The following is a 10797-nucleotide window of genomic DNA, read 5'->3' on the forward strand; positions in this document are numbered from 1 at the left end:
TACACACACACACACACAATTGCCAGAGGATAACTGACCTCAACAGAGAAAGAAAGCATTCCCTGTAAGGTATGCTCATGTCTCTTCTCAGCTTGTCGGGATTTGGGGCAGGCATGCACATGTCCCTTGTGTTTTTTAAGGTACTGGGCCAAGATTGGAATTGTGGTCAGCCATGTGGGATGCAGCTTCCCTTAACTACTAGGTTATGGGGCTGGCCAGAAGTCTGAGTATTTATTTGAGTATTTATTCACCTGACTCCCACCCTTAAGATTTGTGAAGGGGTTTTTATTTGTTTTTTTGTTTCGTTTTTTCTTTTTAGAAAGGCTCTCAATGTGTCATGATCTTCTTGCCTCTGTCTTTCAAGTGGCTGAGACCACAGGAGTACACAACCAGGTCCAGTTCTTTTGGATAGTGTCTCACTGTGTTGCCCACCCTGGCCAAAAAACTGGCAATCCTCCTGCCTCAACCTTCTGAGTAACTGAAACTATAAGCACACACTACCATATTCAGCTTTTATAGTTGGCCAGGAATCGAACCTGGGCCTTCCATTGGCCTCAGCTTGCCAAGGAGCAATGTCCAGTTCAGTGCTACACCTGGCACTTCCTCAAGATTTCTTGGACTGTCTCCCTCAACTGAAATGCACTGCTCCTCTCAAGGCAATCTCTACAAGATTTGCTCCTTTTGGGTTCCATAAACCTTCACTCCTCTTTGTCTTTTTTGGTCATGGGGTGGTAACAGGTCCTCTGCTCATAGCTTCGTAAATAGTCCCTTTGTAAATCAAACTAATTTGAATTATCCTGCCATGTGTTTCCAAGTGAGAGTCACTGCATAATTGCTGTGTTGCTCTTCAAGGAACCTGTGTTAGCTTACAGACCTACCAGCAGTGCATGAGGGTATTTATTATCTTTACAGTCATGCCAAGGCTTAATAATAACTGACTAAAAATTTTCTTTTATCTGATAGATTCAGTAAAGCTGAAGTTTTATTTTGTACTTTTCTGAGTCCTAATGAGATTAAGCATCTCTTTATGTTTATAAGCTATTTCCACCCTAATAAATTGCTTTTCATTATCATTTGCCTATTTTTCTACTGGATTGTCTTTTTCTTGACTTACCGTTCTTCAAATATTTGAAGTACTAAAATCCCTTATCTGTTATATGATTTGGAATATCTTTATCTACTGCCTATCTTTTGTCTAAGCTCTTCTTTGTTGCTTGAACCTTTAAAATAGCTACCTGTATTCTCCATAATTCTGTTAAAAGTAGTTTTGCTCTTCATATTTTGGTCCATAATACATCAGAAAATTATTTTCTGCACAGAGTGAAATACTCCTCTAATAGCATGTTTTTCTTATTGTGAGCCAATTTTCGCAGCACTGCATTTGAATAATCTCTTTTTCCATTGATTTGAAATAACATTTATTTCCTATAACTTCTAATGTACATGTAGATCTTTTCCTGAATTTTATACTCTATTCCACTAATCTGTTTGCTTTCAGTACTACACTGTTTTAAATTACTAAGACTTTATATGTTTTAATATCTTATAGCACAGATAGTAAACAATTTAATATTAGATGTAAATTGTTTATTTTTTAAATTAATTTATTTATTTTACATTTTTTAATACATTCAATCACATTATTTAGCTTACAAGGTGATCATTTCAATATAAGAACATTTCTTCCCGGTCGAGTTGATAAAAATATAACAACACTACCTCCCTGTCTCAACAATGCTTTGTTTATTTCTGGCTTGGAAATGTAAATTTTATCTGCACTTGTTCTTGAATATAGTAATCTTACTAAATTATCTTATTCTAATCATGTTGTCCATTGATACATTTTAGGATTTTTATAGATGTAGATATTCATACATCTGTAAATAATAAAAATGTTACTTGTTTCTTCTCACTTCCTATACTTCATATTTTAAAATTTTATCATATTTTAGAATCTCAGTCCCATAGTTCATAATAGTAGTGATGATGAATGTTCTTGTTTTGTTACTTTGAGGACTACTTGCAATATTTCATTATTAGACATATATTTACTATAGGTCTGTCTAGTAAATCCTATTTTTTAATACATTCAATCACATTATTTAGCTTACAAGGTGATCATTTCAATATAAGAACATTTCTTCCCGGTCGAGTTGATAAAAATATAACAACACTACCTCCCTGTCTCAACAATGCTTTGTTTATTTCTGGCTTGGAAATGTAAATTTTATCTGCACTTGTTCTTGAATATAGTAATCTTACTAAATTATCTTATTCTAATCATGTTGTCCATTGATACATTTTAGGATTTTTATAGATGTAGATATTCATACATCTGTAAATAATAAAAATGTTACTTGTTTCTTCTCACTTCCTATACTTCATATTTTAAAATTTTATCATATTTTAGAATCGCAGTCCCATAGTTCATAATAGTAGTGATGATGAATGTTCTTGTTTTGTTACTTTGAGGACTACTTGCAATATTTCATTATTAGACATATATTTACTATAGGTCTGTCTAGTAAATCCTTTCAGGTACTTGAGAAAATTTTATTCTACTACCCTTATATAAAAAGATTTTATATATAATTCATATCAACTGTTAGATTTTAGAAAATATTTTTCTGCATATTTTGGGATAATCATATTTTCCCTTTCATGTACTTACATATATAATTATATTGACTTTTTATAATGTTGAAGTATTCTTGAATTTTTTTAATCATGATTTACATACACACCTGGTTGGTTAATATTTTATTTATGATATTTACCTGTGTTATAAATACTATGAAATTATTTTCTTTCTTGTATTGCCCTTGCCTAGTTTAATTATCAAGGTAACTTTTGCCCCATAAAAATGATTTGGGAATGAGACCAGCCAGTGGCATACTGGTTAAAGCACTAGACTCCCATATGGCTAACCACTGTTCGAGTCCCAGACCCAGTGTCTTGAGAATAACACCAGGTGTGTGTGCGTACATACCCAAAATCATAAGAGGAGAATGGAGGAGAAGGGATTGTGGCATGGCCATCTCCCCTGGAGGGCTATTTCTCACTTTCTGTCTCTCTGTGTGTGTCTCTGTATCTGGTGAGTGTATATGCCCTATGGCAAAAATTTCACTCTAAAAAAAGAAAAATGAGTTGGTGTCCTTCTTCTGGTGGTAATTGGTGATTTACTAGACTTTAGAGCTTGAAGCCACATGTTCACTGGAGTTTGAGTTCCAAAAAAATCAACCTTAAAACATATCAGGCACATGCACACATGACTACAGTCCGGATGGGCTGGAGAACTGGAGGTAGGGAATCATGGAATGACCAAGCCCTGTGAAGAGTGCTTATCTCTCTCTCCTTTCTCTCTCTCTCTCTCTCTCTCTCTCTCTCTCTCTCTCTCTCTGTCCTGTGCACATACACTCCATTTAAAATTTGCAAAAAAAAAAACACAAAACACAAAAAACAAGTTAGGATTCTCTGTGTAGCTTACAGAATCTGTAGTTATTCTTTTTTGCTAATAGTATGTCTGTCTTATTTTTCCTTAATCTGTCATGTAAAATATTTGTCTACATCACCATCATTATTATTATTATTATTATTTGAAAGAGAGATTTTTGCTATTGGGCCTGTGTGCTCGCTGAAGAGACAGGAAGAGACAGAGAGACAGAAAGCAAGAAATCACCTCCTGGGGGGATGGCCATGCTGTAATCCCTCTACTCCAATCCCCTCTCAGGACTTTAGGCATGCATGCACATACACCCAGAATGAGTTTTAAACCACTGGGTCTGGGTCTTGAACCTCGGTCAACTATGTGGGAGTCCAGCGATGTAACCATTGCACCACCCACTGATCCCTGTCTATATTATTAATCCAGCATTTGTTTTTTAATCTTCCTAGTGTTTCTATTTCTTATGTCATTAACATATAATTAATGTATTTGTATTTCTATTTACCATGCTTTTTACTTTCTAAGCTTTCCTCTCCTCTGTTTTCTTTCCACTAAATTTATGAAGTTGCTTTTTTTAATTTCCCCTCCCTTTTTCCTGTTAGATTTTTTTTCTTAATGATTACTCCTAAAATATTATAATGCCATGTGGACAAATCTAAAGAGAAGAAGTAGCTCTACCATTTCCTTAAAATTAGAAGGCAGAAAACTGATTGTTCTCCTTTTGTTTAACTTGGCCTTGAGCACCTGGTCATGTACTTATTGTACAAATATCCTCTTTTGTGAATTACCTGTTCAAATCTTTTACCAATTTTATAATTGGATTGTCCACCTTCTTTTTATTTCTTTGACTGGTAGGAGTTCTTTAAATATTTAGGATAAAAGTTCTTCATTGAGTATATGTATTGCAAATATGTTCTCTTAGTCTGGGGCTTACTACTTTGCTTTCTTAATGGTGTCTTAATGAATAGAAATTGTTCTTTTTTTGAGAGATTTTTGCTATAGGGTGCATGCATTCACCAGAGAGACAGAAAGTGAAAAATCACCCCCAGGGGAGATGGCCATTCTGCAATCCCTTCTCCTCCAGTCTCCTCTGGGGATTTTGGGCACGCATGCACACACACCCAGCGTGAGTTTTAAGCCGCTGGTTCTGGGACTTGAACCATGGTCGACCATGTGGGAATCCAGCAACATAATCATTACACTATCTACTTGTCCCTAGATGTTCTTAACTGTAATTAAGTTCGATATACTTCTCTTGTCCTTCCATGTAAGAAATCTGTGCTTACATGAAGGTTGCTTGTGTATTGTTCTCTGTGTTGTTCTTGAAATTTTTCATTGTTCTAGATTTTACATCTAGGATTATAATCCATCACAAATTATCTTTTTGTATTATGGAAGACAGGACTCAAGATTAATGTTCATTCATATATCTAGTTGCTCAACTGCCAAATACTGAATGAAACTTTCTTCCTCATTAAATTTCTTTGCACTTTTGCTGAAAATAAGCTCCATTCTTGGACTTTCAACATAGTTTCATTTGTCTGTTTGACTGTTTTTATACTAATACCATCTTGACCTAATTATCACAGCTTGCTTATAAGTAAGCTTGATGTCTCATAGTGTAAACCTTTCAACTTGGTTTCCTTTCAGAATTGTCATGATGATGCTAAGCCTATTGCTTAGTATATACATTTTAGAATCAAAATCTGAAGAGCTTATCTGCACTTGGAATTGATTTATATGACAGGGACTAGACTTCAAGTCAATGCCATATTGGAATAAGACTTTGGAGGACTTGGGAGAGAAGCAGAGTTTATTTTGCACATGGAAGGAATATGACTATGTCCAAAAGGAAGACTCTGGTTTCCAGAGATGACAATAGAATCTCCTATTGTCACATGCTCTTCTATAGTGTTACCTTGTCACTCTTTTATCAAGAAGTAGAATTAACCTCTCACTCTTGAATCTGGGCAGACACTGTAACTGATTTGAACCATCCAAGCTATCAGTTTTTAGCTAGTTTGGTAACTTTTTTTCTTTTTAAGAATTATTTATTTATTGGGACCAGCAGTTGAAGTAATGACTATGTTGCTGGACTCCCATGTAGTCGACCACAGTTTGAGTCCTGGACCTGGTGGCTTAAACTCACGCCGGGCACGTGTGCGTACATGCCCATGATCCTGAGAGGAGAATGGAGGAGAAGGGATTGTGGTGTGGCCGTTCCCCCTGGGGGGGGGGGTGATTTCTCACTTTCTGTCTCTCTGTCTCTCTCTGTCTTTCTAGCGAGCGCATGCACCCTATGGCAAAAACCTCTCCCAAAGAAAAGAATTATTCATTTATTTAATTCCACTTGTTATTGTTGTTATTATTATTATTATTGATCAGACAGAAACAGAGAGAGAGAGAAAGTGAAAGCGAGAAAGCAGGCCTCCAGGTCCAGGACTCAAACTATGGTCAGCACGTGGGAATTCAGCACCTTTAACCACCATGCCACCTGCTGGCCCTACTACTTGGTAACTGATACTTCCTTGCCTTGGAGTCTTAAGCCAGTATGTAAGTCCAGGTCATGTAGGAGAACGTGGAGTTGCCAAACCTACAAGGGATTTCAAAAAGTTTGTAGAAAAATGGAACTAAAGTAGTAACTTTTTTTGGTGCAAAAATTATTGAAATCTATGTATAGTTTTATAAAACTCATTTTCTATGCACTTTTTGAGGTCTCTACCTATAGATGTATGTGCGTCAAAGTATGTATGTATATATTGAATATATGTGTATATATGTGTATGTCTATATGACTATATATGTGTGTATATATGTGTGTGTGTATGTGTGTGTATATATATATGTATGTGTGTGTGTGTGTATATATATATATATATGTTATCTGTTGCTGTATCACAAACCACTCCAAATCCTAGTGGCTTTAGAATATCAGTATATTATTAGCTTTTAAGTTCTGTGTGTTTACTAAACTTAGTTTGATGGTTCATGCTTGGAATTCTTCGTATAATTGCAATGGGTCCTGTTCAGACTGGATTCATCTGAAAGCTTGACTGGGGTAGGGTTCCTATATGGCTTTTTTACTCATTCAAGGAACTTCCAAAAATTCATGGAAATATGTATTATGAAAAAATTGTATGGATTTCCAAATGTTTTGCACCAAAATAAACTTGTGCTTTAGCTGAGATGGCTACTGAACTTGAGCTGTGAAATATTGCTTTCAGGGACTAAAAATGAAGATATTCTGCTGAGACTTCTCCCTCCAGATTCATTTCAAGTGGGAAAGGCACAAACCAGTTTCATCCTGAGATGGCTATTGAACCTGAGCTGTGAAATATTGCTTTCAGGGACTAAAAATGAAGATATTCTGCTGAGACTTCTCCCTCCAGATTCATTTCTAGTGGTAGAACTACTTCTGATGCACAAAGAGTGGAAAACAGAACAGAAGAGAGATTGCAGATCAACTCCTCCTGCATGCCTCTGAATGCTCAGATTGAACTTTAAGATTTAGGGAGAAATGCACAACCCATCAGATGACCAGAAATCACTGCAGGGTCATAAGAACTATGAGAAAGCAAGAAAATACCTCTCCTCCAAGGGAAAAGAATAACTCCTCTTCATCTTCAGACAATACAATGGAACTCACGGAAAAGTCAGATAAAGAATTTAGAATATTCATAGTGACAGAGCTAACAGAGATGCAAGAGAAGAGAGACAATGAACTGCAGAAGAGGCAGGAGATAGAAGCCACTAAGTTTCAGGAGGTGAGGAAAATCTTGCAAGATCTGAAAGAGGAAATATGCACCATAAAAAGGAATCAGATGGAACTGTTAGAGATGAAGGCTATAATACAGGAAGTTAAAACCTCCCTCGAAAGTATTAAAAGCAGACTAGATCATACGTAAAATCAAATCTCAGATGTAGAAGACAGGATCACTGGCCTAGAAAAATCCACCATGAGGACCGAGAAAATTGCCCCCCAAAATGAGAATAATATACAAGAAATACTTCATACCATCAAACATCCAAACATCTGGATAATTGGTATTCTAGGTGAAGAGACTAATAAGGGCATTGATAATCTATTCCATGAAATCCTGGAATAAAACTTACCAAACCTAGAGAGGCATTCAAAGATCCAGACCAAGAAATACAAAGGACCCCAAGAAGATCTCCAAGACACGTTATAGACAGATTGAGCAAAACCACAGACAAAGACAAGATACTAAAATTGGCAAGAGAGAAAAGTCAAGTTACCTACAAAGGATATCCCATCAGGCTCACAGTGGACATCTCATTGGAAACAATGTGAGCAAGGAAAGAATGGGAAAATATGTTCAAAGTGTTAAGGGAAAAGCAATTTCAACCAAGAGGACTGTACCTGGCAAGATTATCCTTCATATGGGAAGAAAAGGCAAGGACATTTTTAAATAAACAAAACCTGAAAGAATTTACCAGCACCAGACCAGCTCTCCAAGAAGTTCTGAAGGGAGTGTTATATCAGGAAAACTACATACAGGCACACAGAAATAAGAATTCAAAAACAACTAAGAAAGGGACCAGCAGTTAGCATAATGGCTATGTTGCTGGACTCCTATGTAGTCAACCATGGTTGGAGTCCCAGACCTGGTGGTTTAAACTCACGCCAGGCACGTGTGCATGCGTGCCTAAGATCCCGAGAGGAGAATGGAGGAGAAGAGATTGCCGCATGGCCATTCCCCTTGGGGAGTGATTTCTTACTTTCTGTCTCTCTTTCTGGTGAGCACACACACCCCTATATCAAAAACCTCTTAAAAAAAAAAAAAAACTAACAAAATGGCCAATTTAATGGTAGGGAAAATCTGGAGTTGAATATTATATCCCAGAATTTAATTGGTAAGATCGGACCCTAGCAGAAGATAAAAATTAAGTACATGAGACTGAAGTACTGAAATAGAATCTTATGACTTTTGACTAAAACATTACTGATCTTCTACAGGCTTTGTTTTCTGGATTTAAGGATTTTTGTCTTGTCTTGAGCTACTGATAGGTTCATGTACCTACTATTTGGACAGAATTCTAACCTTTTTCCTAGCTTTTAGTTTTAAGCAAATTTTTCTCTTAGCATTTCTTTGATTTTGATTTATTAAAGGTAAAACTGCTTTCCTTGAAATTAAAAAATAAATAAACTTGCACTTTAATTCCATTTTTACATGAACTTTTTGAAGTCTCTGTGTGTGCTAGTCATTACCCAGAATTACAATATTTATTCTTGACTTGCTAGAATCTACATTACATATAGTTTCACAACAATGTATTTTTATCCAATTCAAGTATTTTCTAACATTCTTCAAGACTTCTTCATTGACTCATAGCTTATTAGAACTATGTTGCAGAACCAGCAGATGGAGTACCAGATCATTGGCTTGAAAGTCACTCCAGGTTGGGGCCGGCAGGTAGCATTGTAGTTAAGACCCTGGACTCCCACATTGCCAACCACGGTTTAAGTTCCAAACTTGGTGGCTTGCTTTCTTACTCTCCCTTTCTCTCTGTCTGTCTTTCTCTGTTCAAAATTGAAGAATAATGATAATAAATACAATTAAAAATAAATAAACCTTAAAAAAAGAAAAGAAAGAAAATCATGCCAGGCATGTGTGCATGTATGCCCAAATCCCTGGAGGAGAATGAAGGGGAAGGGATTGCAGTGTGTGTGTTTGTGTGGAGTGGTGATTTCTTACCTTCCCTCTCACTGTCTCTGTTTCTGCTTCACCCCAGCCCCTGCCCCAAACCTGCTAGTGTATGCACTCTAAGGCAAAAATCTCTAAAAACAAAAGAAGTATGTTGCTTAGTTTCCAAGGCTTTGGAAGTTTTCTTATCTTTCTTTTATTAATTTCTCATTTAATTTTATTATAACCATAGAACATACTTCAAATTATTTTGATTCTTTAATTTATTAAGGTTTTAATTATTGTCCAGCATGTGACTTATCTTAGTGACTGTTTCATGTGCACTTGAAAAAAAATGTTTATTCTACTATTACAGGGTAAAGTATTCTATATAAACCTACTAAATCCAGTTGGTTGGGTCAGCCCCATAGCACAGTGGTTAAGCATTGTGCAGAAAAAGCCAGATCCCACAGAGCCAATTACAATTTCAGTACTGGCCCTGGGAGGCTTGAAAAAACACACTAAGCGCATGTGCACATGCATCCCAAATCCTGATGGCATGGAGATAGGGAAGAAGGATATTGTCATGACCATGCCTCATCGTGGGGTGCTTTCTCTCTTTCTTTCTGGTGACTACACATGCCCTCTGGGAATGAAAAAGAAAAATCCAGGTGGTTGATAGTGTTGTTGAAGTCTTCTATATCTAGTTGATTTTTCTCTCTATTGCTTCTATTAATTGCTGAGGGGGGGGTATTGATATCTCCAATTATAATTATGCATTTGTTCTTTCATTTGTGTCATGTAGATTTATTCCAGATACACTTTTTTTGCTTAGCTATCTACGTTGATATTGATACGTTGACTTCTGTTGTCCTTTATTATTTTTTATTGCCAGTGGGTACATGTGCTTTCCAGAGAGAGGGAGAGAGAGAGAAAGCACTCCCCAAATGGAGTTTGGTCCTACCACAATCCTTTTTCTTCTATTTCTGCATCCTATCAGGATTTCAGGTGCACACATACACACACACACACGCACACACACACACACAATCAGTGTGTTTTTCAAACTGCCAGGGCCAGAATTTAAACAATAGCCAACCAAATGGGATCTGGCTTCCTATGTACAACAGTTAATCTCTGTGCTACAGGACTGACCCTGGCTTTCTTTGGATCAGTTCTTCATAATTTATCTTTTTTCTATGATCCTTCTTTTGCCTGCTTACATTATTATATTTGAAGTGGACTTATTACAGACGATATGTTATAGCGGCCTGTGTTTTTAATCTATTCAGACAATCTCTGCTTTTAAATTGGGTTTGACCATATATGTCTTACATAATTATTGAAATGTTTGAATTTATGTCTGCCATTATTTGTTTTCTGTTTATTCTCTTCATTTGTCATTCCTCTTTTTTTGCTTTCCTACCTTCTTTTGGATTAGTTGAACATTTATTGTGAATTTGGCTTTATTTCTCTGTATAGTTTTATCAGTGGTCTCTATCGGGATCATATTATGATCTCTCCCTTTCTCTCTGTCTATCTATCTGGTCAAAATTGAAGAATAATGATAATAAATACAATTAAAAATATATAAACCTTTTAAAAAAAGAAAAAATTATGCCAGGCATGTGTACATGTATGCCCAAGTCCCAGGAGGAGAATGGAGGAGAAGGGATTGCAGTGTGGCCATTCCTGTGTGTGTGTGTG

Source organism: Tupaia chinensis, unplaced genomic scaffold, assembly GCF_000334495.1.
Source record: "Tupaia chinensis unplaced genomic scaffold, TupChi_1.0 Scaffold139935_1, whole genome shotgun sequence".
Taxonomy (NCBI): Eukaryota; Metazoa; Chordata; class Mammalia; order Scandentia; family Tupaiidae; genus Tupaia; species Tupaia belangeri.